Source organism: Hipposideros armiger, unplaced genomic scaffold (assembly GCF_001890085.2).
Source record: "Hipposideros armiger isolate ML-2016 unplaced genomic scaffold, ASM189008v1 scaffold_320, whole genome shotgun sequence".
Lineage (NCBI taxonomy): Eukaryota > Metazoa > Chordata > Mammalia > Chiroptera > Hipposideridae > Hipposideros > Hipposideros armiger.
Genome location: NW_017731670.1, coordinates 1568765 through 1595962, shown reverse-complemented (window position 1 = coordinate 1595962; position 27198 = coordinate 1568765). Strand labels below are relative to the sequence as shown.

At 37.4% G+C, this 27198-nt stretch overlaps 1 protein-coding gene across 1 annotated transcript in view; it reads left to right on the top strand.

The window, feature by feature from the left end:
- The first annotated feature begins 79 nt into the window (after positions 1-79).
- The window catches only part of NLGN1 (neuroligin 1), a 904313-nt gene continuing 877194 nt past the window's right edge, over positions 80-27198 (top strand). Inside the window, exon 1 of the mRNA XM_019660522.1 lies at positions 80-271. The gene's annotated coding sequence lies outside the window, so the exon portion shown is untranslated. The remainder of the gene's footprint in view (positions 272-27198) is intronic.

The following is a 27198-nucleotide window of genomic DNA, read 5'->3' as shown; positions in this document are numbered from 1 at the left end:
GACCTATGCCAAGCGCCGGAGCTGGTGTGAGAAGAGACCGCGAGAAAGGCGAGCCGGATTCGGGGACGGGAGGCCAGGAGAGCCCGTCCGAGCTGGAGAAACCCGGAGAAAAGGGAGAAAGCGAGAGTAAGGCGCTCACGCTGCCCGAGCTCAGGCGGATGAGTGCAGTCGCCTCCAACGCCTTAGAGCGGCGCCCCAGTCACTGCAGCTTTTCACCCTAGAGCTGTGCCCGGGTACCACCGAGACCAAGCTCCGAACCATCGGCAGAGAGGTACCAAAGAAATAAGGAAAAGAGAGAGCGGGGAGGGTTTCCTGGGAAATACCAAGGCGAACAGATGGAGGAACAATGCAGCCTCCAGAAGAAAAACCTTGCCTGCAGCCCGGGCGGAGCGTAGACAGCTGCCTTCAGCTTCCTGTTCTCCCCAGGTCCTCCGGCTACTTCAGGGGCCGGTTCCGCCTCTTAGTTTGACAGGGATAAGAAAGTTGCTCTTCCCCACATTTCCGTCCAAGTGGTTTTCAGATCTGCGTGGTTCAAGTCAAGATGTCACTCCCTAGATACCCCATGATGAGCAGCAGATAGGTTATACATTTTTGGGCAATAACACCCCCACCCCACCCCCTGCACCCCTGGGAAGAGAAGGTAATCCAAACATTCCAAACGCTCTCCCCTGGCTCCTGACTGTCCAGCACAATGCTTTGTGAGTAGACATGAAACACCACCTCCAGTGAATTTAAAATTATTTAGGTCGAGATTTTTGAATTGGGAATAATTTATTTCAGATGAGGTTGTTAGTGTCTTATGAGGGAAGTTATATGTCTGAAATTTTATTCATTTGCGATTATTCTAAAATCAGGAGCAGTTGGCCTCCACAAAGGCATTATACTATTTCTTTTTTTCATCTCTAGCACCATAGTGACACAGGTAGGACGTAGGAAACATGAATTCAGACAGCTAGCTAACCTTGTGTCTGTTACTCTGCATTTTTACAGGTCCTTAATATACTCGTTTTTCTTCTTTTTACACTGAAACTACAGTGGACTACTTTCGCTGAAATAAATTCTCATGCTGTACATGAAAATTACAGGGTCATAATATATTTCTCAGTAATTAATTGTGCTTAATTACAATTAGAATCACAGATATAAAAATATCACTGGTGTACATGCGCTCGAGTGTAAAACCTATAAAAATGCCTTGGCATTTCAATCAGCCATTACAACCTAGCAGAACACTAGCTTTTTGAAATGAGCTCAGAAGCAAGGGCCATGAGCGTATTTAAAATATTAAGCGTTAAGTACAAAAACATTGTTTACTGTGCCCTTGGCAGAGAATGAATCTCAGCCTATCTGCGCTGCTGGGTGATTGAGTGATTCACAGGACAAGTGGAAGTTAATCATTACTCAGGCCTTCTGATTCCTTGGTGTGATTAAAAGAAGTAACTGTTTTCTGTAAGCCTGCTATTCTACAGTTAGTGTTTCCAATCCTCTTAGCATAAAAAGAAACTGAGGGGGTCCATCTTTCAGGAGACTATATATACAGTTCCTGCAGCGTGGAGCAAAGAGCCCTGTTTAGCTCCCCTCTTTTCCAGAGCCTCCCTTCTTCCATCCCCAAAGTACTCTCTGTCAGTCTTATCTTTTATTCCCTGAGTGAGGTTTCATTTGATGAATATTTCCTTTTATATTTAAGTAAAGCGTGTTTTCAAATATGAATGTCTAGATTGTTTTGAAATTACAGGTGAAATATAAACTCACAGAAGGCAGGCTGAGAACTCCATTTGCTGCAGGTAGAGTGTTTGAAGCCTTGATGACTCTTTGCCTGGCTGGGTGACTTTCCCAGACTTTTGAAAGTCTCCTTCAACCCTGAACTTCTCATATTTTACTTCACTTTTATTATTTCCACATGGCTATCCGGTGGCAGGATCTCCATCTTCCTTTGAATTTCCTTAAATTCGTTTTTAGGATTTTTTTTTTCTTTTTTACAACTAAATAACTGTAACTAGAGAATACAGATATAAACCTAAGCTCTCTGAGTTAAAATTTTTTTTCTACATACATTTTAATGTTACTGACAACTTCTTGTGGGTTGATATTAATACAGATTTAGGTATCTTTGATACATACCTCTCTGGGTTTCCATGTGTTGAAACAAATCATTTTAGCATTTTTTAGCAAAGCAGAGTAATAGTTGATTTCTAGAATTTTTTTTTTCTACACAAAGGAATTATTTTATGAATTACCTAACAAATACTCATTTGTAGCTTTTGTGAGCAAAACACAATTGGAATTTACAGTAAGACTTAAAACCATAATAGTTCAACAGTACACTTGCCACATTTGAAAGTATTTTGAAGTAAAGTTTGATGTCTACTTCCATTTTATTAGATTATAAATGGGATGATTCCTATTTGAATTTTGATGATTCCTCAGTTATATTTTGATTATTTATAGAGGGATTCACCCAAGTCCAGGTCATCACATTTATTTATTTATTTATTTATTTATTTATTTATTTATTTATTTATTTATTTATAAAAACAGGTCTGGTTTTGCAGATCTCTTATTAACAATGGCCAATGGTTCCTTATAGCTTGGATGCTAAAGTCCAGAACACTGAAGGCATTCAACCGTTTTTTTTACAATTTATTCTCCAACTTTCCTTTTTTAGATTAAAACGTCTTCCACCTGGGACGTCTCCCTCATTTACTCATTGTTCCATTCACAAGACTTTGACTATTTCCCCTCATAGTCCACACCACTTCAGGCTTCTATGATTTGCTTATGCTAATATTTCTTCGTGGATTACTCTTCACTCCCCTCCCCACTGCCCCACTCCCACACCAATCATAGGAGCAGAGAACATTTTGCTTCCTTTGAGTGTTCTTCCCTCCATCCTCTGCTTGCTTCCTGTATCCTTACACTGAGCTCCCACAACACATGATTTATACCAGGAGTAGCCCACCTTTCCTGATGGTTGGCTCTCTTCACTGGATAGTGTGGATAGTTAGCTCCCAGAGGTCAACAACCATATCTGATGTATCATTTCATTTAGAATTCTGAGCCCTGTATCTGAGCTTAAAGTATACCATAAATGAACAATAAATGTTTTATTAGAAATACATTTGGCTCTGAGGCAACAGAAAGCCCGGCTAACAGTGGATTAAGCAAATAAGGGTTTATGTATCTTGCTCAGGAGAAGACAGTGTTTAAACATTTAATAAAAAAATCAGGCTTCTTCTACCATCTTGGTACTTTACTTCTCATTGGTGATAAGGTTGCTGCTGTGCCTCTGGTATCATGTCTGCTTTCTATCCCCCCCCCCCCCCCCAAAAAAAAAAAAAAAAAGATAACAAAGAGTACTCTAGGTCAGGATTTCTCAGTTTTAGCGCTATCATCATATTGGGCCAGATACGTCTTTGTCATGGGAGAGTATCCTGTACATTGGAGGATGTTTAGCAACTCCCTGTCCTGGCCTCTACTCATTAGGTGCTGGTAGCACACCCCACTCACCCATTCAAGAATGACAACCACAGATATTCTACACATTGCCAAATGTCCCTTAGATGTAAAATAATCCTTAGTTGACAACAGTTACTCCAGAGTCGGAAGGCAATTCCCTGTTTCCTACTTCCCCTTTTTCTTTGCATTTCATTGCTGGTGAGGACCTGTTGGTTTTTTGCTTAATAAATGGTAGAGAACTCTATGAAATTGTTTAAAAAAAAATAATAAAGAAGAAAAAAAAGAAAAAGAAAGACAGGAAAGGACCGAGCAAGCCTTTTCCTTGAGCATTTTGGTTTTTTTGTGTGATGTGGATATTCTCCCTGTAGACTTCCATTCTTACATCACTTCCAGAACTCTGTCAAATGCTTATTTCTAAGTAGTTGGGAAATATATTTTTAGTGTGGCATACCACTACCTTGGGAAAATCAGAACCTGTGAAAAAAGAATGTGAAATGGATGTGCGCTCAAGTGGATATGAAAACTGGAAGTGTTTGCCACTATGATAGAATAAATGAATATATAAAATCCACCTAAATACTTTTAAAAAGAGAAAAAAATAAATAGCCATAAAAGAGTATATATAATTTTTTCACATGATAAATATTGATAAAATAACTATGATAATACTGTGATTTTTTTTCCCCCTACAGATGATATTTTACTTGGAAAATAACTGGGCAGGATGAAGGCTTCTTGCTGTTCCTAACGTTTTCTTTTTTTTTTTTTGTCAGACAGTACCCCATCTCCTCTGGTCTATTTAGTAAAGCAATAACGTTTGCTATTAATACTTGAGAATTAGACAGTGGTCAATCATGAGAGATGTTGTCAAAGCAGATAAAAATGCAGATCTGTTGTTTTAATGCTCCTTTCTAATGCTCATATTTAGAAAGATAGCACATGCTAGTGATGACATTAAGTAAAATAATGGTTTCTTGTACCGATGTGTTCTCATGGGCTATAGGAACTTTAAATTAGGTTGCCCAACTATTGACCTCAGTATGGTAAAATAGTACTGTTGGATACCATGGAAAAAATTCTACTTTACAAAGCTATGTCAACATTCCTGTGATGGCCAATGATCTTGTCTGATTGATTACAAAGATATATTGTTTTAATTTCTTACCCTTATCTTTCATTCTCTATGAGTTTGTTGTATGCCAGCTTTGCTCAGTTCTGTGTAGAATATAGAAATATAAAATATGCTGTTTAGTAAGAGAGTTTTGCTTCCAAATAACAGAAAACCTAATTATAAGCCTAAATAGTAAATGATTTCATTATCTTGCAGAACAAGGATCTTGAGGTATGCTGGCCTTTGAACTTGGCAGTTCAAGGATGTCAGGGCTCTGGGACAGCTTTGCTAAAATTCTCTTGGCTCCCCATCTTGGAAAGAAGATAGACAGTATGGTTGGCCACCACAGAGCCAGACATCACCCCTTCAAATAGTTCCACTAAAAGCAAAATGAAGAGGGGCAGTCTTTTTCTCATGGTAATGAAAAGAAAATTTTCCCAGAAGCTCTCAGCTGACTTTCCTTTAGGCCTGATTGATTAAACCTATGACACATCCCACTCCTAAACTAATCACTGGCAAAGAGAAATGCATTGCATGATTGGTTTTGATCAATCATGGTCCTTCCCCTGGCCTGGAGGAGGGGTCTGCTTTTTCTGTGGACATAACAATATCACACTTAAACTAAATCAAAGCTCTTGTTAACTGGGAGGAAGGAGGCAATAGCTGTAACCTAAGGGTACCTGATAGGGTGTGCCATAAACATCATATCCTGTCCTCCTCAAACTTATAATATGGAATGCCTATATTAGAATTAAATGCACACACTCATACACAAGAATTAAATGGTCTTTGAATCCGTGGACATAAACTATATACATGCCAGGCTGCATGTTTCTGGTGTAGAATGATTACTTTCATAATGTTCCAGAGATATATATATATTTTTAAATAATGCCTAGAAAATCAGATAATGTAGAAATGGGCCCAGAATAGAATAATTACAAACACTAAATTATGCTACATTGGATGTTGAAATACAAAATCTTACCTTTTCAACTTACACCTATGTCATGTAACAACCATAAACCAGAACATGTCTTCCTTACTAAATAGATCATCTGTGTTTGTCACATGATCTTACAATCATAATTCAGGAATAATGTCAGAAATGACTGAACCCTTTTGCCAATTACTATCATGAAGAAGGACTTGATATTGGTTATGCCCAAATTAAATTTACCCCTCTGCTTTTGGTAACTGTTTACTTTTAGGATCTAAGGGAGGGATCTATGATTCTTTTTTAAAAAACAAAACAAAACAAAAAAAACAAGGAAAGCTTTATTTTCATTCTTTTGTCTGACTTCATGGAAGCACAGAGCCAATTTTGTGTTCAATTGAAAAAGGGGTCCTTAACCATCTCTTTTTACCAGGCTTCATTATTTGAATTCATTTTTTAACTTAAAATTTGCTTTGATTTGATTTTTTGGTAATTTTATCACAAGCTGCTTCAAATTATTTTTGGATGAAGGAAGAATATATATGTATATGTATATATGCATGTACAAACAAATGAATGCTGTCATACATCACTCAATAAATGTCATTTTCCTGAGTGAATGTATGTTCAGAAACTAGACGGTATTGTGTGCAGTAAACTGCCGAATTATGCTGCTGTCAACAGGTGCAGTAGGATTCCAGGGGAAGGAGGTACCAGTGGTCCTTGAGTCATTTTGATGGAGATACATGTTATAATTTGCAGACAGATGGGAAACTAAGGCAGGGAAGTTAGGGAAAGTTTAAATAAGCTGAATTCATTATACATATTTTGCTCTATAATCAGATAGCAATTGATTTTCATTTCTTTTCTCTCTAATTTTAGAATTTCAGTAATTTCATTCCTACCTAATTCCTACCAATATAAAGGGGCAAATAAGCTTTAACACCAAAGCTCTTCCTTTGTTTCAAGGCACATTTTGTGACCGTCATTAGCTATCTCTTCGGTTTATTATCAGCGTTTTAGAACACATTTGCGGTGTGTATCAGCTTTCCACCTACCCAGTGCTCTTTGTTTGGGCTCCATGCCTGAAGCCTTCACACCAGAACCCCCTTTGACCCTGGCTTGTCCCCCAGGGGAACTGATTTTTTAATCACACTTAAAATGATAATTAGTAGCTCCATCTGTGTTTAGGGTCAGAAACAGATGCTTCTCCTTTCCGTTTTAATAGAAGGTATATTTGAAAGTGGAAACATAGTGAGATTGGGTTTAAAATAGTTCCACATTTTAGTGGGCTTCTTGTATCAAATGAAGACTGCCAGGGGAGTGTGTTTTCTAAGCTTCTCTGACCTTCTCTCATCTGGACCTGGACAGTTTCTTGCACTTTTACCAAGGTAGTGGTATGCCATGCTAAAAATATTCCATTGTGAAATAATTATAGTTCACAGCATTGGCCTTAGGTGTTGCAAGTTCCTGAAGCCTCTCTCATGGAATAAAGTATTTAATTCCATATTTAATATACCACATTTACCCCCAAAACTAAGGAACCGCTGATTATAGGATGCATCCTTATTTTATGTAGGCTTTAGAGAGAAGAAACACCCCAAATTAAATCATTACACAATGCTTTCTACCACTTAGAATTTTTATTTTACACTTTCATAACAACCATTTAGATTTGAATCGATGTAGACTTTTATATCAATCTTATATATGTATAAAAAGTATAATATTAAATACATTGGTTTAAGAATTCAAAAAAATGCCCTATTTAGGTTCTCACTCTTCTGAGTAAAAAACTTTTTTTAAATAATAGCCATGCATACCTATGTTTTTCCGGACAGCAGTCTATATATGTTGGTGATGCACCATTTCTTAAGAGTGTTCCATGACCCTTCAGGAATTCATTCCAAGCAGCTAATACATTCTGAAAGGTTTAATGCAGGTGTTTTGTTGATCTTACTAGAATGTGACAGTTTAACATTTTCAGACAACAACCAGATTTTATATTCCCTTCCTAAACTGTTCTGAAATGTCGGGAGTGGTGGTTTTCTGGTCATGGCAACAGGAATACACCCAGTTTTTCCACAAAGGTAATGGCAACTATGCCTCCACCACTGCTTGGCTCTAAGGAATTATCAAATGCATATTGATTTCAGAGATGTTAAAGGTTAAAAAAGAAAGTGTATCAGAGTCAATGATATGGCATCTTTAATGATACATGTGTCCATATTTTTTAAACAAGGTAATGCAATAATGGTTATTAATTAATCAACTATTTAAATTAATCTCAAAGCATTTGTATAAGAGAGATGACTACATAATTCTTAGTATAATTAGAATCTGATTCTATGCCTTTTTATTCTCTACTCACTCTCCCAGTTTGCATATGTAAAATGTAGCTAATCTTCCAAATGGATAATGGTGGGAGGAAAAAAGCGTAAGACCAGTAATCGAGAGACCTATGTCTGTAGAGCAGGCTCTTCTAATAACTATCAATGTCATTTCCTGTAATTCACTTCATCTCTCTGGGCCTTGGTTTCCATGTTTAAAATGTATAGTTGCACTCGTTGAAATTAAATGTGTCTTTTGACTCTCAGAACTGTTTGGGGAGATAATCAGTAATAGACAATGTTTATAATTATATAAATTTAAGCTCGTTTTATATAAATGTGTAATATTATAGAGGTGTTACTTTAAATTAGTAAGCTTAAAGTACATAATATATTATTTAGTTTTAAGATGTATTGTATATTGTATAGATTTGAGATTTTACAGTTTTTGGGGGGCTTACACATATATATTTGTTCTTTAAAGAACCGTAAGCAGTGTAGAAAATTCAACAGAGCAGTTAAGATCTAGGACCCTTCTTCCCAAATATTGGATGAGAAAGATTACTGACCAAATCAAAGCCAAATAAAGGATGCAAAAAGTGGGAAGAGGAAAGGGGAAAATGCACTTTCTGTTAAGAACCAAGAAAACTTCCACAAGGAATTAACTACCACTGCATATAAATGTTCGGCTTAAAAGGAGAGTCATGAATTAATAAAAAGTAAGAGAAAATTGGCAGGTAAAAATGAAGTTTTCTTATTTTTTGTTTTATCATGACTCAGCCACATACCACTGATTTAAAAAATATATATATGAATAAAAGGATCTTGGGTTGGATCAGTCAGATACTACTGTGTGTGGCTATATCTTGACAGTTCTTACTGTGCAATTCCATAGACAACGGTGTTCCTTCTCTGTATTGTATTGGAAAATTGCCACTGCTCTTAAGTGGTCAGAAAGCTGGGTGCTTAAACTTTCTGATGAATAACAACCTCTCCAGAGGTATACCACTGGCCTTTCTTTCATTGTACCGCCAGTCACCACAAAAAACACTGTGTTCTCCCTCACCTACCTATTTTGCCACAAAGTGAGTTGATTTATAGAGCGTGTCTTCATTTTTTTTTTGACTATGTATTCCTGAAGCTCTCTTTTAATACAGTTAATGTATAGGAATGTGTAAGTTAGAGATATGATATTTCTACAAGTAAGTAGAATTTTACTGAAAAATTCGTTATATTAGTTTCATCCTCTGCTTAGGTCACTTTGTCCATAAGAAAAGTATTCAAGATACTGATATTTAAGATGGAGAATATTATTTAATGGCTTAGAGTCTCAAACCATTAAAGAGGGTGTTGAGATTATATATTCATATTGCAATCACATTTTTATGACTAAAGGGGGAAATCACAATTTTTGATTCTAGATGATCTGTAAAACATGATGCAAAAAGGATTAATTCATTTAAAAATGTTTCAATAAATAACCAATGATATTTTCAGATGAGACCTTGAAAGGGTCATAATGATGTTTTTAGACAATTATAGGTCAACCTCCTCAGTTTGCTGGTGACAAAACGGAGGCTGAGATGAGACATGACTTGCTCAGTTTATACAGTCATAGAGCTTGGACCTGAATATCCCGATCTTTACATCATGCTTTCATGTGTCAATTTTACATACAGGACATTAATACATGTATCAGCACCATATATGATACGTACTTGTGATTATAGATTATTAGTTTAGAAGTTCAGGCAATAACTGCCAGAATAGAGAATGGAGTTTTACTTTTAGGACGCTTTAGTGAAAAACATGCTACTTGAAGGATGTTATGATGTGAATAAATGGAGAAGAGGGAGCAAAGCATGACTTGAATAAAAGCAATACAAATTAAGAATAAGATATGTAGCAGAGGTAATTGATCATTCTAGACTTTTTCAAAAGTAAAAATAATAGATAAATAAAGCAATCCACATTGAGAAATACCACTGTAGGAAAAAAAGAATGCTTATTGAAAATATACATCTCATTATGTGTTGAGTAGTTTGGCTTAGGACCTCTGCAGATCAGAAATATCAGTTATATATTTTCCTTGAGGTAAACCGGTCCTCGGAAAAAACTGATTCATATTACTCATATCAGAAAAAAACTCATATCTTCCAGAAAACAAATTAAATTATTTAAAATGGAAAATGTAACTTTCTGAGTACATGTCTACTAATGTAATTGGTTGATACCAAATCAGTTTGAGATCATTTGATTGACTGTCATCAAACGAGGAGATTCTTCTTATTGTAGCCTGCCCAAATAAGTGCCTCCTCCAGGGAAGTACCCAAAACTCCATCTCCCAAAACCTAGCGTCTTTGCCATCCTGCCTTTCAGTATAGTACTTCAGTCAGTTCTTTCAGATCCGCTGATTACAGGACACTTGTCATCAAAATGTCTCATTTGCTTAAGGGAGAAAGGCTCTAGCTGATGTTCATCTGTCTTTTCACACCCAGGGGTCAACCTCATCACTTAAAACATTGTAACATTTTTTAAGGTCTAAGAGGTGCAGTTTCAAGTGAGATATATCCCTCTATTTCTACCAAATTACACATGAAATCAATATGTCCCTCTTGACTCTCCTTGAATCCACTCTCTGTAAAAATAGCAGCTCATTTTGGGAATCAGTGGCTAGAATAACCAGCACCCAGGGAACAGGGAGAATCAGAGGAGCATGAGCGTGTTTTCTATAGAACCCCATAAACATGGTCATAATTTCTCACAAATTGGTTCATTATGACTCTGCCAGTCAGAAATACACTGGGAATAGTCCTGGGATTCGATTTAGAATGTCATTCCCTCACCAGTCTTCTCTGAAACTCTAAAGAAGCATGAGGCTCCACAAAACCACCTCTCCTGATGGGGCCCTTCTACCATGCAACCCTGAAAAGAAAAAGTGATGCTATAGGACAGAAGGAAGGCACAATCACTGGAATGGGATAGTCTATCAGGGGGATATAGAGTAGCTTTAAGTTTGAAATATCCTTGAAATCTCCTGCTATACTCAAGCTTGCAAAACAGTAATATACTGTGGATGCCAAAAAAAAAGTACACACCTGACTTGTATTCATCTTTTATTATCGGTATATATTATTACAATTTTAATACAGCTTTTTCCTTTCTTGAAATGTGTATACATTTTTTTGGCACCCTCTCTCTATATATGTATGTGTATCTGTCTGTCTTCTATCTATCTGTCCTTCCATCCATTCATCCATCGATTTGTCTGATTTAATTGAAAGTTGTAGGTGAATGTGAGATATGAGAAAGCATGAGAAGAAACAACTACTTTTCTTAGAAAGGTTATAGGTTATTCATATTACATACACTGCTTAGATGAGAAAAGGGGAAGACATTAGGAAATGTGTTCTTGGCCACCAGGAAAATAAATCCAGCATATTTTTTTTTCTTATCCTCATGAATACTCTTTCTTTACCCCCACATCCATTCCTCCTGATCCCTGCAGTCTCTTCCATGGTTCCTTTTCTGTATCTAAAACCAAAACCCAAATTAAAAATTTGCGCCATGGGACTATTGCAAAAACCTTCTAACTATGTATATCAACAACCCACATTCTAGTACAAGTACATTTGTATGAATTTTTCCTAACCCATGTGATACTCAGCTAAAATAAATGAAACGTAAAATAGATAGATATTGGTAGGGAAGGCCAGGAAAATCAGTTTAAACCAGGACCATTGCCAGTGAGACAAAACCTGGGTTCCAGCCAGGTGTTTACCAGACGGAAGCTTTGAGACCCTGCAGGGAGATCAAGAGGCAGTCCCTGGGGTGGGGGTGGGAGGGTGGGGGACTGAGGAGCTGGGGTGTGGAAAGGGGCTAAAAAAGTGAACAGGACTGAGAATGCAAACTTGTTCTGCCTTATTCTTTAGCCCAAATGGTGATCCTGTTGCTACATTAGTATTAAAATGTGTGATTCTGTGTAGCCTTCATTCTTTCTTTGATTTAGTTTATGTATCTGCTCAGTACAGCTGATAATGTCAACCTTAGGGCTGTTGTGGAATTAAATGAAGTAATGTATGATAGCACCTTTGCCTGGCACATAAAGAATGTCCAAAAGTGTTTTTATTTCCATGATAACCTTCCACGCTTATACAAAACCACGCTCTGGTCATTCCGTCATAGCTGTTTATCACACAGTTTTTATGTACTAGGTCACACGTGGTGCTAGACACAGTGGAGAAGAGAAAGATAAGTCAAACTCTGTCTCAAAGATTCTGGGAATCCTTTTTTCTCCTGGAGCCTTTGAAATTAAGATCGAGTGTGTTCTATACTCCTGTTTTGGCTAATGCAAGAAAGAGAGGGCTGTTTTTATTTCACTAACACATGAAAGAAGGATAAAGCATTCAGAAATGGTGAAATTGGCAGCTTGAAAAAAAATTCAAGATCTCTATCAGCATCAGAATGTGAAAACATTTGAGTCATAGGCTTGCTAGGGAGAGAGTGTTTAATAGGCGCCTTTGTAAAATCTCCAAACTAAGCTGTATCATTTTCTATACATGCTTAAATCTCTTAATTACAAAGCAACTTTAATTATACATAAAGTGTGCCTCTTCAATCATGTTTTAATCACACTTGAAAAAAATTAAATTTATCCCAAAGTTATTTTCTGCATTTCAATTCTGATTTTTAAACTGTGGCATATTTTGAACCAAAAAATTGCATTAAGCTAATGTTTATGCTTGCACATAATCCCACACTTTCAAGGCAACACTTAAAATATTCAGAAGAGCTTCACAAGAGGGAGTAGTTTAATTCTGTTGTTGACTCAGAGCCATTGTTCTTCACAGTTACAGCTCCACTGGCATAGGCTGCATATGGTCACTTGTTTTCTCAGTGTACAGAGTGATAATGCATTAACATTCTGGCTGGTGGTGGAGGCTATGCTTGTGTGTTAGAGGAATATATCAGGGAGGATGTGCTGCCTCTTGGGCAGGAAGGAAGACAAGGTCAACATGGAAGAGCCTGTAGATTGCCTTGGACTAATCACTGAGGCTTTCCAATGTGGTGACTGCCCTCAGAGCCTAAATTGGCTGTCTGTGGGCAGGGCTTGTATTGAAGAGTGCTCATTGGAGACGACTATGGATGGCAGTCATGAAGAAGATTTTGCCAGCTTCCTCCTAACTGCTGTACAGAGATGCTGTTCTGGTCCCTTCAGTGGTCTCTTGCAACAGGTGTTTTGGGACCTCACTTTTACTCTCATCTCTGCTGTGTAGAACACAGATGAAAGTGGAGTCCCGGGCTGGGGACTGATGGCCATGGGGAAGTTAGGAGGACTGAAGTAGTTTCTTGGGGTATTAACATTTTCAACAACAAGAATGGGGGACTCAGGCCAAGGTTTAGTGAGCGTGACTTTCCTTTTACCTTTTGCAGTTCCCTTTGGTGTATGTGAGGTGAAGAAAAAAGGCCAAGGAAGAATTTATGTCCTTTCTCATAACACAAAAAAATATCATCCTCATCTAATCTTATTCCAAGTGGACTTCTATACCAAAAGACATTTCTAGTAGTATAGGTTCTGTGGACATCTCCTTAGCTTTCCTAGATAATCTGGTTTACATCTATGGTTGTGAATAAAAAAAACCAAAAACCTAATACTAGCAGCAGCACCAGAGGGAGCCACTTACACAGTTTTGTCTTAAGCGTCAGCAGTGCTGAAAATAAGGCTTGAAATGCATTAATAGTAAGATTTTATTGTATTTTCTAAAAAAGAATGGCAGAAAAGTTGATACGTAAAAGCTGTTAGCTGCAATTCCAAATTATGGGGCGAGGAGCAATCACTTCATTTCTCCCACTTGAACTATTTGTGAATGGTAATTGCCTGGCTGCAATCCAGAAAGTAAATCATATTTGAAAATGTAAAATTATATTTGGAGCAAGGGGTATTCTCTCTGATCCTGCCATTGTCCTTTTTTAGAATACTATTAGCAAGTTTGTGTGTTTGAAACTTATGCCAGTTTATTGTTTTTGTAATGTAAATGATGTTACCAAAAATAAAGATGAATAATAAAACACTTTAGATGCACAGGCCAGTGCTCAAACACATTGTCTCTCTCTGTCTCTCTCTCTCTCTAGTACACACACACACACACACACACACACACACACACACATACATGCACACGCACACACACACATATATGCACTAGTGATTTTGTTGTAAAGCAGTAGAACCAGGGTTGCTATAAGGACATCAGGTAAACTTGTCTTTGAGTTCCATGAGAAGAGAAAGTCAGTACACCAAATGAAAACTAAAAGTCCTATACCTTTATTAGCACACTGACCTTTTTTTTTTTTAAAGGTTTTATTGGGGAATTGGGGCAGGGGAACAGAGAAGTTGTCCTTTTGTTCTTCAGTCTAGTTGTGGAGGACGTTGCTTCACTGGCTCATGTTGGTATTATCACTGCACTCTTCCCGGGTGAGGCAGATCACTCACCGGCCACCCGACAGCCGCTCACGGCGGCTCATGCCGGCTGCTGGCCGCTCACGGTAGCTTATGGCAGCCCACTGTAGCCCCGCTGCAGCTTACGCCGTCGCCAGCAACTCACAGCAGCCCAGCTCCAGGTGGAGCTGTTGTTCAGCATCTTAGCTGTAGAGGGCACAATGTCACTGGCCCTCATGTGGGATCCGAACCGGGGCCCTGCTACTTAGCGTTGGTGTATCAAGGCAACTCTTAACCAACACACCACTTGGCCAGCCCCACACTGACCTTTTTCATGAGGAAATGTTCAAATGCATACAGCCTTGAAGATACCCTCGTAATTACCACTCTGACAAAATGTTTCAGGAAAATGTATTGATTCTGACTGTTCTTGGAGGGGAGGTTTCCTTTGGCCAAGGTTTAGTGAACATGACAAGGGCTTCTGTTGTTTTATCTTTGCCAATTCTAACCCAGATCATAAAAATAAAAAAAAAATAAAAAAACCCCAAAAATAACAACAACAAAAAGCAACAAAACAAAACAAAACAGAAAAACATTGGAAAGGCAGAATTGCTTTAGTTCTTTGAACAAAAGGGCTTTATTCTTAATACGTCCCAGTACCCCAGCTTTGACAGCATCAGGTAAATCTCATGACACACAATCACAAGAAAAAATGATTCTATAAAATAAAATGTTACCCACTGGCCAAGGTAGCAGCTCTCTGTTGACCTGATTATAATAAATAGAATAAAACAAAGTTTGCAATGCATAATGTCTATAACAAATGCTTTTTTAAGTTCCTTTCCATGTAACAGTCATTCTCTGTAAGAAAGTACTTGATTATTTATGGATTGTGCTACAGATGGAAAGGAGAAAATGAGAGTGAAGAATTGTTGCACTTGACTCTCTGGCAGTATTTATCCTTCTTTTTTCATAACAGTCTCTCATCCTCTTCCTGCATTGACATCTCCCCCCCCTACCCCACCCCCGTCCCAGTCAAACTGCTTCTCTGACAATCCGCCCATGTCTAAACTATTTGTGATATGAAGTGCTTGGGGGAGGGGAGTTGGGGGCATGCAGTGGGACTCTGATTAAATATCCATCTGCTTGGGGGTTACAAATTTATTTGGGTATACAAATTTGCCTCTGAGGCAAAGAAACATATTTACTTTTTGGTCGGTCTATCTATCTATCTATCTATCTATCTATCTATCTATCTATCTATCAATCATTTATCCATCCATGGATCTTCTGTTTAATTTAAATTTTTGAAACGGCACTTCTCAGTCTAGAGAAAGGGACCATTACTGAGGAAAAGATCCACAGGGATTTTGCCCACTGCCAGGACTCTGGCGGGCATTGATTAGTACTTCCTCAGGGAACTGTGGCCTCCAGATGTCTAGAGAAGTCCTGGGCTGAGGTGGTGGGTCAAGTGGGAAGGCCTGAACCTAAAAATATCAGATGATCTGCCCATCCCATGGGCAAGAAGATAGAAAGGAACTTGTTGTCCCTGAGAAAAGGATAAGGAGAAAGCAGCAGTGGCAGTAATGAGGAAGGTCACCATCAAAGGCAGAGGGGTTAGTCTGAGCTGTGCACAGAGAGGGTGCATCTGTGGCATCTCCATGCCCAGGTTGCACTGGGATGTGGGACATATCGGAACAGGGAACCCAGGGAGGAGAGGGGCTTATCGGATCTAAAATGGTCATCCTCACACCTTGTTCCCAAGCTGTTGTCTGCTAGCAACGTGATAGCTGTATCACTGACTGAAGAGAAAGAGAAGGGAACGTGCAAACATTGAAAGGAATGTAAGAAAGGAGGTATTTATGATATAGTACTTGTCAGTCCACTCAGGCTGTTATTAACAAAAAATGCTATAGACGGGGCAGCTTAAACAACAGAAAACAATTTCTCCTACTTCTGGAGACTGGGAAAACCAAGGTCAACAGAGTCGGTGTCTGGTGAGGCCCTACTTCCTGGTTCATAGACAGCTGTCTTCTCACCGGACACAGCAGAAGGGGGAAGGAACCTCCCTGGGGTTCTTTTATAAAGGCCCTAATCTCATTCATGAAGACTCCATCCTTATGACCTAATCACCCCCAAAAATTCCACCTCCAGGTATCATCACATTGGGGCCTAGCTTTCAACACATGGATCTGAGGGGACACAAACATGCAGCCTAGAGCAGTATTCTTACTGGTAGCACACAAAACGCTGGGCAAGCGCAGGGGGCAGGCTAAGTAGAAGGCCCAGTGCCCTGACCAGAAGTGATGAAAGGGCTATTTGAATTGGACTGGAGAAGGAGCAATCCTCAGGCAGCACAGATGCCAGTGGACTGAAGGGATCAGTGGGATTTTGTTGGTAATATTTCCAGAATGATTGCTATACTTGGTATAGCAGAGGCACATGGAGGCTTCAGTTTGTCACCTCAGAGGGAAATTGAGAGCTTTAGATATGAAATGAGAGTGACACTTTATGTTGTGTAACTTCTCCATGGTTCGTTCTGTCTCCCATTCTTTATTTTCCCTTCTGTGATCAGCAGTAAAACCCTTGAAAGGAAAAGGGCCTGCATGTTTATGTTTTGTGGGGGCACCAGGAAGGAGGATTGAGGAAGCAACAGCTCACTTTGAAGTCAGATTTGCTGGAGCAGGTCCACAAGGGGTGGAGTGAGTGGTGTTGAGGAGGATGAGGGTGCAGGACCTAACAAAAAGAAGCAACAGGAAACGGGAAGTCTGACGTGGGCGGGGATCCTGGGATGTAGCAGTGGAGAGGTCCTAAGACATTCACATATGAATAGCTTCATCAGAGATGTCCTCCGGAACTGCTAAACAGATACATTGGAAAGAAGATCTCACCATAAGATGCAGGAGACAAGGGGCACCTAAGGAGGAAACTGCAAAGTGAGCAAAAGTTTTCCTTGGTTTTTGGTTCAATGTTTATCAAGCAAAATCAGAACATGTGGAGGATCTTGAAAACCCATTTGTTTTGAAAGCTAATTGTGATTAAAGGGTGATTTCAAATGCTTACATTTAACATTCTCCCAATAATTATAGTAACGCCATGGTATATGGTTAAATTCTGGTCCTTCAAGCAATGCTTTCAGCAAAAATCTTCTTTGTCAAGTGCAAACTAGGCAAATTTACAGCTCCCTGTTCTATAGGGATTACTATTTAAATCTAATGAGATGGCAGGCGGTGGGAGGGTGCGGTAATTTGAGGCAATTGACAAGTATTATATCTCTTCACTGATTCTTTTTTTTTTTTTTTCCTCAACAAGTAATTTAGAAGTATGAAGACAAATGGTGCTTGTGCCTAGAAGAAGTAGGTGGGAAAGAGCTTGATGCAGTGGATAGGGCACTGGACTTCCAGTTAGGTGATGTATTGGGCTGTTGGAAAAGTCATGATATGTTTTTCTATGTTTTTTGTTGCAAAAATGCATCATGACTTTTCCGACAACCCAATACATAGAAGTTCTAACTTTGTTATGTCCTAATGATTGGTGGTAGCTGCTTACCCTGGCTGAATCTCAGTATATTTACCTTTAAAATGGGAAAGACAGCATATCGTTGCCTGTTTCATAGAGTAGTTGTAAGGATTAAATGAGTCAAAGTGTACAAAGCATTTAATATATTATTAAGCCCGATATGAAGATAGAATACTGTTGAGTACATCAGAGCCGTTGGCAGCATCCTATAGCGCAGTCAGCAGTGGAGTGATTCAAAGCATAGGTCTTACAGTTAGAGGGTCCTATATGTGAATTCCAGCTTTCCATCAAAGTTATTGAGGCTTTCTATGCCTCAATTTCCTTACTCATAAAGGAAGATAAGAATAGCTCTGCTTTTAGAGCATTGCAGGGAGTAAAGAAAAATGTATGTAAAGTGCTTGGCTCAGAGCCTGACACAGGAGGGTGTGTAAATAAATTAAATATTCACTATTAGTGATTATTATGGTTGATTCGACTCAATGTATTTATCTTGGCAATAATAAACCCATGAACTTCACAGAAAGGGATCGCGAAGCCCAAGCACTGTATTTCCATTAACACATCAGTTTATCTAAGCATGTAGTTTGAAATATCAAAGGACTGAAATCTGTATATTTTACTGCTAACAATGTATAGGAAGTACGTTAAATTTTTTTTTCACTTGGGGAACTTGGTTACTCAGAATTTAACACTGTATTATTGGAATGAATCTATCTATGTATCTATATATCTATGTATCTATCTATCTATCTATCTATCTATCTGTCTATCTATCATCTATCTGTTTTGTAGATTTGTTCTATCCTTAACAGTCATCTGTTTTGTGACATCATCATCAGGAAGGTAAATGAACATCATGCTGAATGGATAGATCTCTATGGCCACAATGATGGAACTCTGAGAACACCCCTTTCCTATCCTATGGCCTCAGCCATGTGAAGCAGCAAAATCCAGTGGTTCACAGATGGTTATAAAAGAAAGGGCAGAGGTGTTTCTTTTTTCTCTTTGTCTATTTCTGCTTTCTGCTATTATCCTGTTTATTATTCTTTTCTCCTTTTCTTTTCTATCTTGTACTTGGCCCTGTCCACATTCTTCCCATCCTCTATCCTTTTTTCTTTTCCATTAGCAGAGATAACTTTCTTTCAAGAGCCATTATGACTATTATTTATATGTTTTGAATACTTATAATCTTTTGCCAATTAGGTTTTTTTTCTCACAGTTGCTTACGACTTGTCAGGTTTGCAAACAAACACTTAAAGTATAATGAATATAAAAACTATGTTCACCCTTAGTTGGCCCCTCCTAATCCCTGGCTTCTGTAGTTCTGTCTCAAAGCCAATGTCAATGGAGCAATAGTTATATTATAGCTATGATTAAACCTATAGTAAGATCCCACCTTCCTTCCTGAGAGCACAAGGACATGAAATAGGTTCTTAAAGAGCTCTGGAATTGGGGGATGCAACAAGTTAGTGATAATTTGATTTCTGCTAGGCTTCTGAGGCCCCATTCTTATTTTGTTGTTGTCCAGTTAGTAGAAGGCTATCTGCTGGGTTCCTTGTAAACAGATACTTTGACAGGGGATGGGCTCCTGAGCCTTATCTGAGTGGCTGAGTTTCTGCTTCCTGCTCTCGGCACCTCCTCAAGCCAACTCTTCATCTGTGTGATGGTTCATGATTCCAGCTTCTCAATCACTAGGTTGACCCTAGAATTGGATATTTTATTGTCCCTGATTCCCTCCCTGCCCTGCCCCAGGCCCAAGGCTGCACTCTCCGATGTCACTCTGAGCTTTTGCAGCCCTGTGCCATCTGTTTCCCTCACCCTATCTAACTCCATGAAAGGGAGGTGCTATGGTCTGAGTGTTTGTGTCCCCCAAAATTCATATATTGAAATCCCAATGCCCAATGTAATGACATTAGGAATTGGGGATCTGGGGGGGGAGATGAAGTCATGAAGACAGAGCCCTTATGACTGGGATTAGTGCCTTTATAAAAAAGAGGCTCCAGACAGCTCCCTCGCCTCTTCTGCTGCCATGTAAGGACACCAAGAGAAGCCTGTGGCTCAGAAGAGGGCCCTCACTGAACCAATCTGGCACCCTGATCTCAGACTGCCAGCAGCCTCCAGACTGTGAGAAATGTCTGTTGTTTATAAACTGCCCAGTCTGTGGTACTTTGTTATAGCAGCCTGAATGGACTAAGACAGGAGGACTTGTGGCTCAGTATTCCTAATATCAAGCAGATTGAGAGCTTAGCCCTGTTTGGAGGACTGATGGACCACTCTGGTGGTCTTCCTCAGTGGTTTGTTGCTATGCTACTGAAAGATTTCCCTCTCTGCCTCTGCTGGTAGGTTTGCAAAGTCAGGGTAGCAAATGCTGCCTGGTGATGATTAGTGATACTGTAACACAGCCTCTAAAGAAGAGAAGGAGTTTATCACTTATTGGTGCTCTGGAATGGGGTATTCAGGCAAATAAAGGCATGACTTTTTCTGAACTAGTATGTAGTATAGTATGACAATCTTTTTTTTTCTTTTTTTTTAAACCAGGTTATCTTTCTCATTTAGCTCCAAAACTTTGCTTTGACCTATAGCAGAGAAAAGGCATTGCTTTCTGAATTGCCTGAGTGAACTTTAGAATCAGAGAGGGATGGTTTCTCATCCAATCTGTTTCTGGCCATTTTGTGATCTAAGTTAAGTTAACTAACCTCTTTGAGCATCAATATGTTGCTAAGTAGTGCCCACTATGTTGATATAGGATGAGCTCAATAAAGGTTCATTGCCTTTCATTTTAAGGAAGGAAAATAACTGTATTAAAATTACACTGATGGTAAACACCTTGAGCACCTCTTGTAATTGCAGAAGTCAAACGTGACTAGTATTCACCTTTTATCAGTATATATTGAGTATTACAATTTTAATACATTTTTTTTCTTTCTTAAAATGTGTGTATGTGTTTTTTGGCACCCTCTGTAATTTGTATAATGTATTCAAAGATGATAAGTGCCCTGGAGAAAACAATACAGCAGAGAAGGAGTGTGGAGGATGTTGGGGAGGAAAAATATTTAAATTCAAAATTGGATGGTCTCACTAAGAAGACAGTTGAAAAAGACTTGAGGGAGTTAAAGGAGAAGTCATGTGTGTATCTGGGAGAAGAACTCTTCAGGTGGAAGGAACGGTCAAAACAAAATTCCTATAGTGAGTGCAACCCTGGTGTGGACAGCAAGGAAGGAACAAAGGCTGGAGCTGGAGGGGAGAGGGTGCGGGGTGGGGCAGGTGGTGAGAGAGAGATGAGGTCATAGAAGTAAGTGGTACAGATCATGTCAACCTTACAGGCCCTTAGGTAAGGACTTTGGTTTTTATTCTGATTAAGGTGAATCCCTTGAAGGGTTGTGATTAGAAAAATGATATAATCTGACATTTTAAAAGGATAATTCTGGTTGTTGGATCAATAGTAAAGTATAGCGAAAACAGGTTTTTAAGTGAGAGGACCAGTTACAACATTATTATAATAATCTAGATGAACAGTGATAATGTCTTTTACGAGGGTGGTAATATAGGAGTGGTAAAAAAAAGTAGTTGAATTCTTGAAACATTTTGACAGTACAGCCTACAGAATTTGCTTGTAGATTGAAAGTAGCTTCTGAAAGTTGAGTCTCGGATGACTCCAAAGTTTTTGGCATGAGAAAATGGAAGGATAAAGTTGCCATCAACTGTAGTGAAGGAGGCTGAGGGTAGAACAGGTTTTGGGAGGTGACTATCAGTAGTTCAATTTTGGACATGTGGACTTTTAGTAGTATTTAGGAATCCAAGTAGGGATGTCTTATATGCAGTTAGACAAAGGAATCCAGAACACAGGGAGAAGTCCAGACTTGATAGATATAGATATAGGTATAGATATAGATAGATATAGATAGATATAGATATAGATATAGATATAGATAGATATAGATATAGATGATATATAGATATAGATATAGATAGATATAGATAGATGTAGATACAGTATAGATATAGATTTGGAAGTTGTTGGCATACAAATGGCATTTAAGCCAAGAGACTGGACTGAATTATATCAGCAAGGGAGAAAGCAAAGATAAATGCCCGAGTTATGCATTCTATCCTCCAAACTTATGAACTGTATAACCTCAGGTATGCTCCTTATCCCTCTTAGCCTCATTTTTCATCTGTAAAATGGAAATAACCATATTTTCCTCATAGCAGAGAAGGATTAAATGAGGAAGTGGATGTAGACCATGCGGCACTTCATTGGGACGATTTCATTCTGTTCTTTCAATGATAACCCAACATTCATAGGTGGCATTGAAGGGCCAAAGGGAAAACAGGACATCAAGGAGCAGTTTATTCTGCTGCTTGAGTTATTTTCACTAACTCACATTCTTTTTGCTTTCCCAGTTCTAAGTGACTATTTCAGTTGAGAAAATGTTGCCTTTGATAACAAAGCACACATCCATCAAGTATAATGCTGAGACTTTGCCTGGTAAAAGCAACGTGAGAAGTTACAAGCAAAACAATGTGTTTATTCCTCAATTGGATATCACTTCAGAACATGTGGGAATCAAGATTGAACATGAGGGGTGGGGATATATATGACTGTAAATAATAATCGTACCTTCTGGAATTCAATGTGATCAAATGGGTGCAGGAATAGTTTAAGCACAAAAAGTATATCACTTTAAAATATATAGTTGAAATGAGTCTAATGCACTTTAATAAAGATATAAGAAAGTCTAGTGTTTATTTTGAAGTCTACAGTTATGTTTTTGGACTTATTCATAGCATAAATCCTCTTGTTACTATGGATTGAACATTTTACCTGTCAATTTTAATTCAATGTTCACATTCAGCGATATCAATATATGCTCTTACAATTGTACAATTAAAACTTCATATGAGCACAAACTGACGACCTTGAGAACCCATTATTGGGTATTAGTACTTTGTGTTATTTGCTTGTTTATAGAAACTTATTCCTGTTTTTGTATTAGGTATTACATTTGGACATATTCTTCCATGTGACAAGTTATTCCCTGTGGCTGCACAAATTATATTTGTTTTAGTCATTCATGTCATTGAATTTAAATATCCTGTAAATGTCCAAAAGAGTTTATGGCAGTAGAAAATAAATTAAAATTTTTTTCTGGTTATTTATTTTTTTATATGGTCTTTTTTCATTTTAAGACTATAGAATTAGGCAATCATTTAAAAGTTCACTAATTAAAATTATTTAAAATAGTTCTTGATATGATAGTTCAACTCAATTCTCTAAGTAATCTATTTGCATTTAAAAAGAATGTTTTCCTATCTTGCTTAATTATCTGAATCATATAAGAATTTCTAATTTTATGGAAACAATCATTCTCTTTATAAAATTAATAACTCATCTTTTATCATTTTATGGGCTTAAATTCTCTCAGAAAATATATATCTAATACAAATGTTATTATAATTCTTTTGGTTGCTTAGTTATATATCATACACTACACAGTAATGTGAAAATTGGTAGCAGATTGCTTGCAACAATGACTTGCAATTTTAAAGCTACAATGTTGGCTCTCTATCAGTTATACAATTGTTTTGTAACTAAGAGCTCTGCTACATGTAAATCCGATAGCAAACATTGTAATACAAAATGAAGAGAGTGTACAATATGAAAAATCAAATTAACTCCATCCTTTATATGATTTATTTTAAACTTTTTTTGTAAAGTTTCTACCTCCCTATTAACGTTCACATTAAGTTTTCCTCACAACTTTTTATAGCTTTTATTTTTGAAATAAATACATGCTTATTGTATAACAATTAGCAAAGAAGTAGTTGTGCAGATAGAAAGGAAACCTCTAAAATCCTATCGTTCTGAGATAACTTCTTTTATCCATCCATTTTTTTCCTCTGACTCTTTAATTCTCTCTCCCTCTTAGAGTGTGTGTATATTGATTTGAAAGTGTGTATGTATATACACACCCACACACTTTTAAATACAAAAATGGCCTATTTATGCACTGTCATATATTTATTTCTCATATTTACAGGTGAAATATTAGATGGCACAATTATTATTTTGTTGTTTTAATCACATAATTTAACACCTAATTCCTTGATTTATTTATTGTTTCAATTTTTCCCCCCCTGTTATCAACAATGAACATTGCAGATACATTGCAGAGTTGTTTATTTCCTTAGGGTAGATTCTTGATGCGGAACTTTTTTTGGTGAGGGATATGCACATTTTAAATCCTTTTAATATGTATTTTCAATGTATTCTTCCTAATGTTAGTGGCCATATGTAATTCCTCTTGCAAAAATTCTTTATGCCCCTTTCAATACTGGACATTATATTCTTTTTAATATTTGCCAATCCAATAGGTATAATTTTCTTTGTCTTTGACTAAATTTGCAAAAATTTGGTTACCAATAATTTAAACATTTAAAAATATATTTTTTTTGTCAATTGAATTACCTGTTTGAGATTTATCTAATTTGTAATCTCATGTCTATTTTGTTTATGGGAATGTAGATCTTTATGGTTTCTTTCTTTGACATCAAGGTTAGATTCTGTGACACCAAATTATATACATATTAACCTATATATTTGTAGATACCTTTATGTTTTGAGTTTTTTACAATTAAGTTTTTGTTTGACCCAGAGCTTGTTTTGTTGTGAAGTATAAGATAAGGCAGTATGTAGCAGTATTGAAGAGCCCATCTTTCCATATTAATTTTAAATGTGTTCATTATTATGTATAAAATGCTAACGTGTGCCTTCATCTTTTGGACTTTTTCTTCAGTTTTATTAATCTGTTTATTTGGGAAAATGCTACATTGTTTTAATTTATTGTATATTTCTAATAATTTTATAATCTTAAGTAATACAAGTTGTGTGTATTATTCTTCTTTTTCAAATATTTTCTTACTACCTTGTCCATGCTTTCACCCAGGTGGATTATAGGATGTTTGTTGACTTAAAACATAGTATTATTAGAATGTTATTAACTTAACCAAGTAAATTATAAATAATCTTATACTTTTGAAATTTCAGAATCATGATCCCAATCTATCGATTTTTTTCAAAGTACTTTTTATTTTGAAACAACCTTCAACTTATGAAAAGTTTTAAGCAAAGTACAAATGCCTATTTTTTCCTAAGCCATCTGAAAGAAAATTGCCCATTTCCTCTCAAATACTTGAGCGTGCGTTTCTTAAAAATAAGGACATTCTTCTTCCTAATCACAACACAGCAATCAAAATCAGGAAATTAACACTGATATATTACTCCATCTAATTCTCAGATTCTGTTCGTTTTTGTCAGGTGTTACAATGATGTTCTTTATAACAAAAGGATCCAGTTAGAGTCAGGTTTTGAATTTAGCTGCTATGTCTCTTTGGCCATGTTCATTCATTCTGATACAGTTTCTCAATCTTTCTTTGACTTCATAACCTTGACATTTTAAGGATTATAGGGCAGTTGCTTAGTAGTCAATTAGTTTGGTTTTGTTTGATGTTTTTTTTCATGATTAGCTTTAGAGCATGCATCTTTGGGAGGAATATTACAGAAGTGAGGCTGTGCTTTTCTCCTTGTATCCTCTCAGGTGATGCTTAATTAAGGTGGTGTCTGCTGGTCTTCTTCCCTGTAAAGTTATTCTTTTTCCCTTTGTAATTAATAATTATCTTCAAGGAGATACATTAACACTATGTAAATATCCTATTCCCAGCTAACTTTTAATTAATTAACTAATTTTTATGCATATCAGGATGTACTAATTATATGCATTTTTATTTAATGGGTTGCAATAACTCACTCACATTTTTTTCATCTTTGACCACTCAGAACACTTCAGGGTGGACACTGTTTCCATCTGACATGCCCCTATCATCCTTGGAGCAGTGCCTTCCTTTCTGGCAAAATAAGATGTTTTAAGATCATCTTGTACTTTTGCTTCTCCAGCCCTGGAGCCAGGCATTTCTCCAAGGAGCCCTGTTTCCTTTTTTTCCTTTTTTTTTTCTTAATTTAATTTCCTTTTTTTTGGATCATTTACAATTCATTTTGTTTTTCTAGGGAAAATAATGGTTTTGATCAAGTAGAAAGTCAATATCTTTTTTTAATCAAATGTATATAATATACAAAATATTTATTTTATACATATAGAAATGTTTTTATTGATGTGGCATATTTAGTGACAAGTTTGACTGTGTGAATATCTATGACCATTTTCCATTTTGGCAATTACTGTTCTTTGCATGATTTTTGGGGGTTTTTTTTGGATGTAAAACAGACTCATTTTTTAGAGCAGTTTCAGGTTCAATATAAAATTTGGTGGCGGTCCAGGGATTTCCCATATGCCCCCTGGCCTCACACGTGTGTAGGTAGCCTCCCTCATTATCATCATCCCCCATCAGAGGAGTACATTTGTTAAAATAAATGAACCTACACTAAAACTTCATTATCCCCCAAAGTCCATAATTTACATTGCAGTTAATTCTGGATGTTGTGTATTCTGTGAGTTTTGACAAATGTATAATGACATATATTCACCATTGTAGTATCATACAAAGTAGTTTCACTGCCATAAAAATCCTCTGTGCTCTGCCTATTGATCCCTCCCTCCCCCGTAATCTCTGACAACCACTGATCTTTTTATTGTTTCCATAGTTTCGCCTTTTTCAGAGTGTCATTTAATTGGAATCACACAGTATACAGCACTTTCAGCTAGGCATTTTTCACGTAGCAATATGCATTTAAGTTTCCTCAATGTTTTATTAGCTCATTTCTTTTTAGTGCTGAATAATATTCCTCTAAGTGTAGCACAGTTTATTTATCCGTTCACTTATGGAAGGGCATCTTGGTTGCTTCCAAGTTTTCACAGTTATGAATGAAGCTGCTATAAACATCTATGGTGAGGTTTTCGTGTAGACATAAGTTTTCGCCTTCTTCGGATCAATACTGAGGAGCACAATTGCTGGGCGTGTTAAGAGTGTGAGAAACTGTTAACCTGTCCTCCATGCTGGTCTTACCATTTTGCATTCCCACCAGCAATGAGTGAGAGTTCCTGTTGCTCTTCATCCTCTCCAGCATTTGGTGGGGTCGGCGTTGTGGGTTTGGCCATTCTCATGGGTGTGCAGTTGTATCTCATTGTTTTAATTTGTATTTTCCTGATGACATATGATGTGCAGTGCGGGAGACTCCGCAGGTCCAGGGGTTCCCTCAGGTGGAGGCAGAGTTGGTGAGGAAAAAACGCGCGGAGACACAGGAGCGCTTTTTCAAGAAGTGTCTCACTTTATTTTACAGCATGCCCCTTATTATACCAGGCAGTTTAACCATTGTTCCATTAGTATCAGGGTTTTACTTCCTCATAATTCTTATGCTCCAGGGTATAGCTATACCTTTTCTATGCTAAAG